Source organism: Magnolia sinica, chromosome 2, assembly GCF_029962835.1.
Source record: "Magnolia sinica isolate HGM2019 chromosome 2, MsV1, whole genome shotgun sequence".
Lineage (NCBI taxonomy): Eukaryota > Viridiplantae > Streptophyta > Magnoliopsida > Magnoliales > Magnoliaceae > Magnolia > Magnolia sinica.
In genome coordinates this window covers 18,942,568-18,952,645 of record NC_080574.1, presented here as the reverse complement: position 1 = coordinate 18,952,645, position 10,078 = coordinate 18,942,568, and the positions used below count along the sequence as shown (strand labels likewise).

The following is a 10,078-nucleotide window of genomic DNA, read 5'->3' as shown; positions in this document are numbered from 1 at the left end:
AACGCAGACCGGCATCTTCTAGCCTGGGTATCGGGTCGGTACGTGAGTCGCGGCGTTGGAACCGCGGCGACGACGCGGTCGCTAAGGTATAGGTTTCGGTTCGAACCGACTTAGGTATGCGGGACCCAGTTTAGGATCGCGTGCAAACGTCGGATACGGTGCAAAGGTTACCGAAATTCGACCGAAAGGACCGCGGAAGCTAATGGAACGGTACGGACTAGGACACGGGTTTTACAGATTCACTTGCCATAATTGCCACATCTCTATTAGCTACACGGCATCTCGTATCTGAAACCTCATATTTGAGTTTTTTTTAATATATATGTACGAGTCAAGTTTTATATCGAGTCAAGTTAGTACCGAGTTTGATTTCAAGTTGAGTCAAGTCGAGTTGCTGGGTGACTCATACTTGACTCGATTTGAGTTCAAATTGAATAATTAAGTCAACTTGATTCGGATCGACTCACCCACTCGGCTCGAATCAATTCGGATCTGAAAGAGTCGGTCGAGTCAAGTTTGCCGAGCCGAGTCATCTCGTGTCCAGCTCTAAAGCGAATAAGGTGCAGTCGGCCTCACCCAAGACTACAGAACTTACTGTGGAGCCCACCTTGATGTATCTATTCTACAATTTTAGGGCATGATCCAAAAATTAAGCATGTCCATATCTTTGGTGGACCACACCAGGAAACAATGGTGATTGAACACCCCACCATTAAAAACTTCCTAGGGCCCACCGTAATGTTTAGGTAATGTTTATCTGTTATCTAATAAGGTTGTACAGACTTGTATGAAGGGGAAAAATAATAATAATAATAACAACTTGATTCAAAACTATTGTAACAAACGAAAAGGATTTAGTGGTCAATCACCATTGTTTTCCTATGATATGGTCCACTTAAGATTTGGATCTATTTCATTTTTGGGCTCATGCCCTAAAATAATCTAGCAAAATGCATAGATCGTGCATATAAAATACATACATCAAGGTAGGCTCCACAATAAGGGCCACACAATCTTGAATGAGCGGGGGCCTCACCTAATCTGTTACCGTTTCTTATGGTATGACCTGGAGAGACTTGTTAATAGAGTGGACATAACACAAGTCTCGGTGGGGGCCCCAGCTTGTGTTACAGAGGATTTGCGTGAGGCCGTAACCCTCTTCACTGCCTACATGAAATGCACGTAGCCACCATGTTGGCTCACATTTTCTTCCCAAACAGCAACGGGAACCACACATCTAAATTTGGAATGATATAGTGCAATTTTTCTTCACACATGCTATTGAAACTTACATTTCTTGTAAGTAGCGGAAGTGCACGTGGGTACATCATGCAGTGAGGGAAGCGGATTGCGTGTGCAAAGACAAGCGTCAGGTCTTTAAGACAAAATGTACAGTGGATTAAAAGGAGATCAAAGTAACATGGCCCCCACAATTATGTATTTATTATATCCACACCGTTCATTTATTTGGCGAGATCATTTTAGATGATAAGATTAAAAATGATTCATATCCAAAACTCAAGTGGACCACACCACAAATAGCAGTGGAACAGTGATTATCACTGTTAAAACATTCATAGGGGTCCACCATGATTTTTATTGTCCATATAATATGTTCATAGGGTCATGTAGACATGTATAAAAGGAAAAAAATAATAAATCAGATTGATCTAAAACTTTTGTGACCCCTATGAAGGTTTTAGTGGTAGACGTTCAATTCCCCCATTTCTTTCTGCAGTGTGGTCCACTTGAGCTTTAGTTCTGTCTTATTTTTAGGCTCATGCCTTACAATTATCTTCTCAAATAGATAAACAGTTTGGATATAACACATATCTCAAGGAAGGACTCACAAAACTTGATGATGTCAACACACCACTGAGGTACGAGGCAGATTGGGTACTGTCTTGCCGCGACATAGCTCCTTCCCAATTTGATATGACATGATTGGATTGAATGTCAAACACAAGACGAGATGGGTCAAGGAAGGCATGTTTGAACGTTCTTGTGTGGATGACATACTCAACTAGACTCTAGCAAATCCTACTGCGACACCTTTGGAGAAGCTCCTTTCAAATGGGGTAGTATCATGAAGGGCTGTGAACAGGGTATTGCCATGCCTGGCCCAAGTTCCGTGGGAACGGATTAGCTATTAGCACGGGGCCTAGCTTAATAATTTGTTATATATCAGTACTGTCCACCCATTTTTACAGCACATATTAAGATGTGGTCCTAAAATTTAAGCATATCTAAACGTTAAGTAGAACACACCACAGAAATGGTGGTGATTGTTCCCATGGCCGATTGTAAGAAAATATATAATGTTTAATTACTATACAAGACATTGATAAGGTCAAATAAACATAAATAAAGGGAAAAATACAAATATTAGCTTGATCCAAAAAAATTGAGCCCTACAAAAAGCTTTTAATAATGTAGTTTAGCATAGATTTGGATACACTTAATTTTTTAAATAACATCGTGAAATGAGTTGAGAAAATGGATGAGCAACGTGAATATACAATATGTTCATCAAGGTACGCCCCACACAATCCGGGTCTTAGTTGGGTAGTGTTACCTGGGTAATAGTTAATCCGCTCCCAATTCCACCCCTTATGTGGGAGTGATTAGACAAGTAATACAATATTGGGTTTTTCCTTAACTGTCGGACCCACTTAGATGTATGTGTTGTATATCTATATTGTTCATCAGTTTTTTAGTTATTTTAGGGCATGATCCAAAAAGATAAAGTAATTTAAATTTCATGTGGACTCACGTGGTAGGGATTGAATGTCAGCCATTAATGGGGTTGCAAAGTTTTGATCAAATTAGGGCCATGTGACCTTATCAACAAGTTCGATGACAAATAAACATTACATTGGGCCTTAAGAAGTTTTTAATGATGGGCATTTAATGACTAATATCCCTGCAATGTAGTCCGCTTAAGATTTGGATATGCTTCATTTTTACAACTAGGCTTTTAACACTACAAGAAACAACATTTTTAGCGACGAAATTTTTACCGACGAAAAAAAATTTTACAACACTTTTACTGAGGAAATTTTTTTTCATCAGGAATAATTTTTTTACCTATGAAAATTTTCATCGGTAAAAGTAATTTTCCTGCTATTTTGAAAATTTTTCCGCTAAGAGTTTTACCGACGAATATTTTCATCAGGAAAAAGCAAAGAACCACTTTTACCGACGAAAATTTTCGTTGGTAAAAGTGGTGTATTTAAGTTAGGAAATTTTCCCCTTGACTTTTACCGACAAACCAAATCGTCGGAAATAATATTTAAATTTTCATCGGTAAAAGTGGTCTATTTTCGCCTTGACATTTACTGACGAACCAAAACCGTCGCCAAAATATATTTTTACTCGGTTAAAGTGCTGTATAAAATTCTCCCTAACTTTTATTGACAAACCAACACCATTGGGAATAATATTATTACCGATGAAAATTTTCGTCGGTAAAAGTGGTCTAAGAAAATTTTCACCCTGACTTTTACCGACAAACCAAAACCGTTGGAAAATATATTTTTACCGACGAAGTAAAACCATCGGGAATAATACTTTTACCGACAAAATTTGTTGTCAGTAAAAGTATTATGTTTTTCATTTTGAAATTGTTTGCCCTGAGTTTTACCAACGAACTAAAATCGTCAGGAATAATGGTTTTACCGATGAAAAGTTTCGTCAGTAATAAGGATGTACTTTTTCACTTGGGAAATTTTCCCGCTGTCATTTTTACCGACGGACCAAAGCCGTCGGGAATAAAGTTTTTACCGACAATCAAATTCAAGCAATTATGAAAAGCTTCGCAGTAAGAGTTTTCCCGACGGATTGAAACCGTCGGTAATGGTAAAGGTAGTACGTTTGCATATATATAAAATTTTTATATCATATGAGTGGAAATTATATATATATAATTAAAAGGTCATATTTAAATGATTTGTAATATCACATGAAAAAAAAATATTGAAAAGAATATCACATGTTTGTATTTTAATTTTTTTTTTGAAATATTTTATAATAAAAATGATATTTTGTTAAAAGAGTAAAAAAAATGTACATTTTGAAAAAAAAATGTTATTTTTAAATGGAATTTGAAATTTATCTGTGAAAAATAAAATTACTAAATTATTAGGCACATCCACTAATTGAACCTTTAATCGTTTTTGAATATTCTAATAAGTTCAGATTGAAGAGTAAATAGCTTCAGATGTTTAAATCAAATTTCATCGAAATTGTTGATCAATCTTTTATACCTAATATCTTTCTCATATGTAACCTGATTGAGGCGAGTAGCTAGTCAAATTGAGAGTATTGATCAGTAAAATAGAGTGAATGGACCAGATATGTAAAATGGGCCAAATATTCTGGTCAAAATTGTGACCCAACTTACTGGCCTCGTGAGAACCTAAGAATTGATGTTAATAAGTTTTGTGGGCCCCATCATGATGTGTGTCGAACATCAACACCATGGATTTGATGTGTCCCCTTTAGGTTATGAGATTTCTCAAAAATCATCTGTTTACAAAACTCAAGTGGGTCATACCATCTAAAACTATGTGAAGACATCCTAAAAAATATAAAAACACTTGGTTGGGCCCACATGAGTTTTGGATGCGGTTGAAACTTGGTCTGACCCCTCATCCAAGTGGAACACACATAATGAGTGGGTTGGATATGTGAATCACATTTAGGCAGACCTAATATATGATTATAAAGGTTTTAAGGAAACCCTTCTCCACTACGTTTAGGTGAGTTACTCGTTACCCTTACCAGAGTAAACTCTGTGGGGTCCACCGTTATTTATTTATTTTATCTACTCCATTCATCCATGTTAACAGATAATTTGAGGTCTAAAGAAAAAAAGAAGGAAGCATATCCAAAGCTCAAGTGGACCACACCACAGGAAATAGTGTGATTGCACCTCTACCATTTAAAATTTCTTGGAGGCCATAGAAATTTTGGATCAAGCTGATGTTTGTGTTTTCTATTCATTCATATAATTTTGATATTATGAACAACCTTTAACCATTTTTGGACAATCTCATCAGTCCAGATTAAAGAGTAAATAACTTCAGATGTTTAAATCAAAATTCACTTAAATTGTTGATCAATCTTGTTTGCCCAATATCTTTCTCATGTGTAGCATGATTAGGGCAAGTAACTAGCCAAATTGAGGGTAATGATCAGTAAAATAGAGTGAATAGACCAGACATGTAAAATGGGCCAAATATTCTGATCAAAATTGTGACCCAACTTACTGACCTCGTGAGAACCTAAGAATTTTTGTTAGTAAGTTTTGTGGGCCTTGTCATGATGTGTCGAATATCAACACCGTGGATTTGATGTGTCCCCTTTTGGTTATGAGAAATCTCTTCATTTTTATCTTTTTGATATTATGAACGTGTTGGATGTCAAATAAACATTACTATGGGCCCAAGGTATCAATGGTGGAAATCATTATTCCACACTGTTTCGTGTGGCATGGTACACTTGAGTTTTGGATTTACCGAAAATTTGGGATCAACCTACACCGTTCATCCATTTTTCGAGATAATTTTAGATAATTATCCAAAAAATGAATCATATCCAAAGATTAAATGGACCACACTACAAATAATGGGAACGGATTAACTACTCCCCCTGACACCATCCAATGGCTGGTGGTTGGTGCTCTGTGAGCCATACCATAGTGTATGTGTTTAATCTATGTAGTCTATCTATTTTTAAAGATCATCTTATGGTATGAGACCAAAAATAAGATATATCCAAATCTTAAGTGGACCACATTCCAGGAAACAGTGTTAAATGAGCGTCAACCATTAAAAAACATTTTGGGGCCATAAAAGTTTTGGATCAAGCTGATTTTTGTTTTTCCCCTTCATCTGGCCATGTATGACCTAATCAACATATTGGATGTCAAATAAACAGTACAGTGGGCCTTAGGATGATTTTAATGATGGATATCCAATCACTATTGTTTTCATGTGGTGTAGTGCACCTGAGAAATCGATTTATATACTTCTCAATTTTAAGATCAAGTCATAAAATGATCTTTATATACCTCTTAATTTAGGACCACACCACATTTTGGATGAAGCTGATATTTGTTTTTTAATTATTTTATTTTTATTTTTATTTTCCTTTGTTCGGGTATGTCTGACCTAATCAACAGGTCGGATAAAAATAAATATTACAGTGGGCACTAAGGTGGGCCCATAAAGTTTTTAATGGTGGGTGTTCAATTACTATTGTTTTTTATGTTATAGCCTACGTAAGATTTGAATATGATTCATTTTTGGGCTCATATCCAACAATGAGTTGGCAAAACAAATGGACCATATGGATATACAATATATAAATCAAAGTAGGCCCAAGGTCAAGTCTAGCATCAGGTTGGCTGAGGTCAGGCCAAAGGAGCTGGGCAACAAAGAGATCTGCTGGGGCCTGCATGACCTAATAAACAGATTGGATGTCAAATAAATAGTAAAGTGGGCCTTAGGAGGATTTTAATGATGGATATCCAATCACTATTGTTTTCATGTGGTGTGGTCCACCTGAGATTTATATACCTCTCATTTTTTAGCCCCACCATGATGTATGTTTTGTATCCACACCTTCCATTCATTTGGAGAGATCATTTTAGGGCAATGTCCAAAGAGCGAGTTAAATCTAAAGTTCCAATGGACCCTAGTACAGAAAACAATGGGACAGTAATGCCCACCATTAAAAACTTCTAAAGGCCACAAAAGTTTTCGATCAAGCTGATATTTGTGTATTCCCTTATTTCATGTTTTTTTTTTTTTTTTAATAACTTTTGAACCAATTGGATTTCAAATAAACATTACGATGGGCCTTAGGATAGTTTCAACGGTGGGAATCACCCTTCCCGTTGTTTTCTATGACGGAGTCCACTACAAATTTTTTATCTGTCTCATTCTTTGGCTAAAGACTTAAAAATGATATCTCAAAATGGATGGGATATAACAAATACATCATAGGTTTTTATATTTTTTAAATATTATATATATATATATATATATATGGAAAAGGTTCTATGCGTAGAGCTCATGGGAACTTCCCATGAGGTCGAGCTGTGTGGGCCCCATCATGATGCGTGTTAAACATCAATACCGTGCATTTGATGGGTCCCTTTAAATTATGGGATATCTCAAAAATCAGCCGTGTATGGAACTCCAATGGGCCATACCATCTTAAATCATGTGAAGACATGCCTAAAACATATAAAAGCACTTAGTGGGGCCCTCACCTGAAATTTGGATGCGTTGAAACTTGATATGACCCCTCATCCAAGTGGCATACACATAATGGATGGGTTGTGGGCCCAAAAAATAATTATGAATGTTTTAATGGTGGACGTTTAATCTGTATTGTTTTCCCCGTGGTGTGGCCCACTCGAGATTTATATAGATCTCATTTTTTGGGATCAATCCTAAAATGATAATGAGAAATGGATGGACGGCGGAGATTAAAACATAGACATCATTGTGGGGCCCATTGAGCCCTATCAGATCCAAAGAGCAAGTGACGTTATATATTGTACCGATACAGTTTGTGAGTTTTGTATTTGACTTAAAATAGTAGTGACTCATTTATAATAATAGTAGAAATGATATAGAGCTATCCAGACCATCTAAATAATGGGTCTAGTTGTTAGTGGTTAATATTTATATTCTTCATATACAAAACTATCTTAATCATTTAGAAAATGGTCCCTTAAATGTATGGTTAATGATGTAGTTGATGTGTTAAATTGTGGAAAACTCACAATTTGCGGATTGAAAGTAATATCTCATTTCAGAAGAGGGATTTTTCTTCTTCCGAGCAATGTCCTCTGCCTTTACAAATCCCTCTTTCGAACGACGCCTCTCATTTTCTTCTTCCGTCGGTGGGTGATCTCCGAATCTTTGGTGGATTTCAGGCATATCTCTCATGCAGTGGGTGAGTTTCTCTCGAAATCCCTGTTTTTATTCCAAAATCCATTCCATCTGTCATTGCTTTCTCTTTTCTTCTCTCTTTTCTTATTCCAAAACCCCTGATTGTAACAATGTCGAGATTTGGCAATGTGGGAGGATGAAATGAATTCGAGACAAAGAGTAATAGGGTAAAGGGGCTGAGCTTGCACAGCAAGAGGCCATGGATCCTAGTGAGCCTCCACTGTGGTGTAATCCAGCTCTGGGATTACAAGATGGGGACCCTCATAGACAGATTCGACGAGCACGATGGCCTTGTACATGGGGTCCACTTCCACAAATCTCAGCCACTCTTCGTCTTCGGAGGTATATCAATCACCTCTTGCACTCTCTCTGTGCTGCCCTTTTCCTTTTTAATCAGCGTTTCATTTCATGGTTTCTGGAGGTCATTTCCTGATGAACAATGCTAAGAGAATTTGTGGCACACGTGATATTTGGGCCACCGTCATGTCATGATCACGATGGACGTTCCCTGGACTAGAGACCTAGATGGTCCACCTTTCATGTGGACGATAAGTATACTGAACGTAGACCATTGGTCATCTTTTTGTAATTATTATTTTCTATCCATCCGCTTTCTTCTACATTTGTGGTCCCTCCTGATGAATGGGTCATCATAATTTCTGGGCCGGTGCATGTTCACGGTGGGACCCACCTATTGAATGCCCCCTATTCCGCACTCATGTGCATCTTAGCACATTGCCTGCAAAGTGCCTTTTCAATCCCTTGCATGGATTGTTGTCTTAGAACTCCTCTTCCTCTTTTATAATTTGATCTAAGATGTTTATATGTTGAATTCCTAATTAGGTATTTACAATTACAGGATTGGGGCAGATGCTCGAAATATTAAATTGTGAAACTTGTCCAGCAGGCATTAATTACAATTTAGCGTGTTCATTTTAAAATCCTTTCCATTACTATCACAATTTGGGCTATACACCTAGAAGAGGAGCTTGAAGCAGACGAAAGAAAGCTTGTGGAAAAGCTTGAGTATCAAATTCGAATAGAAAATGAGGCTAAACAGAAACGCCTCGCAGACAAATCTTTGGGTTCTTCAGTGGGCTTTCATACAGGATCTGTTGAGAGGATTGCAGTCCCTGGTAAATCTTCTACCAATGCCACCATGAGGACAGGCTTATGTTTGGTGTTTGTGCATTAAGATGGATGCTTTTGTCTGAAATGTCTGAAATGTCTTTTTGAGTGTGGAACTCTGTTTGAGGATAGTCTGAGTTTATTCTCTTAGAAATGATGACATTGCCCTTATTTTCCTTCAATGCATACTATTTGACATGCTATTTGATTGAATATTTATAAATTTCTTGTATGCTTTTGTGTCAAATATGATATTTTTACATTGGTATGGGGGGCATCTTTTTATTTAGAAACTACAAACTATTGGGCAGGTTACGTGTGGTGAGGAATGAAAAATATCATATCATGATCTTCATTGAGTGTATCGGTGATTGGTCTTCTAGTCAAAATTCACATTCTTGACTGTCACACAATTTCACTGCCTTTGATTTCCAGGTAGTTTGATGGCATTCTTTAGTGTTTTTTTTTTTTCCTTTCCTCACTGGTTTCTGTATTCTTTAGTTCAGCAATGCTCAAGTGCCCTTAGAACACACATAAGTCATAATGCTCCTAGCTGCATTTAGACATTTAATTTTAAACAGTCCAATCTATTGATCTAGACTTTCATTAGATCCAAAGCACATTTCACATATCATGGGCTACCATGCAAACATCACATGACAATGTTAAATGCTGACAATCAGTTTTGTATTTTATATCTCATCCAACTTGATTAAATGCTGACAATCAGTTTTGTATTTTATATCTCATCCAACTTGATTAAATGCTGACAATCATTTTTGTCCATGGTTCTTGGTTTGCAGGACTCCACTTAATGGAGTCATGAGTTCATACTCAGATATGTAACAGGTTTCTAATAGGGACATGAAATGGTACAAATCACGAGATTTCAAATATCAAAATAGCAAGAATTGACTAAGTACTCTATCTGGACTGTAGGCATGAATTATCGATCCAAACAACACATGAATCAGTCAAATAAT

General features: G+C 36.8%; 1 long non-coding RNA gene across 1 annotated transcript; it reads left to right on the top strand.

Moving 5' to 3' along the window:
* Positions 1–7,897: 7,897 nt before the first annotated feature.
* LOC131236521 (uncharacterized) lies at positions 7,898–9,174 on the top strand. The gene is made up of 3 exons (XR_009166780.1): positions 7,898–7,971; positions 8,086–8,309; positions 8,827–9,174. It is a non-coding gene; the product is annotated as an uncharacterized LOC131236521 (long non-coding RNA).
* Positions 9,175–10,078: the final 904 nt, after the last annotated feature.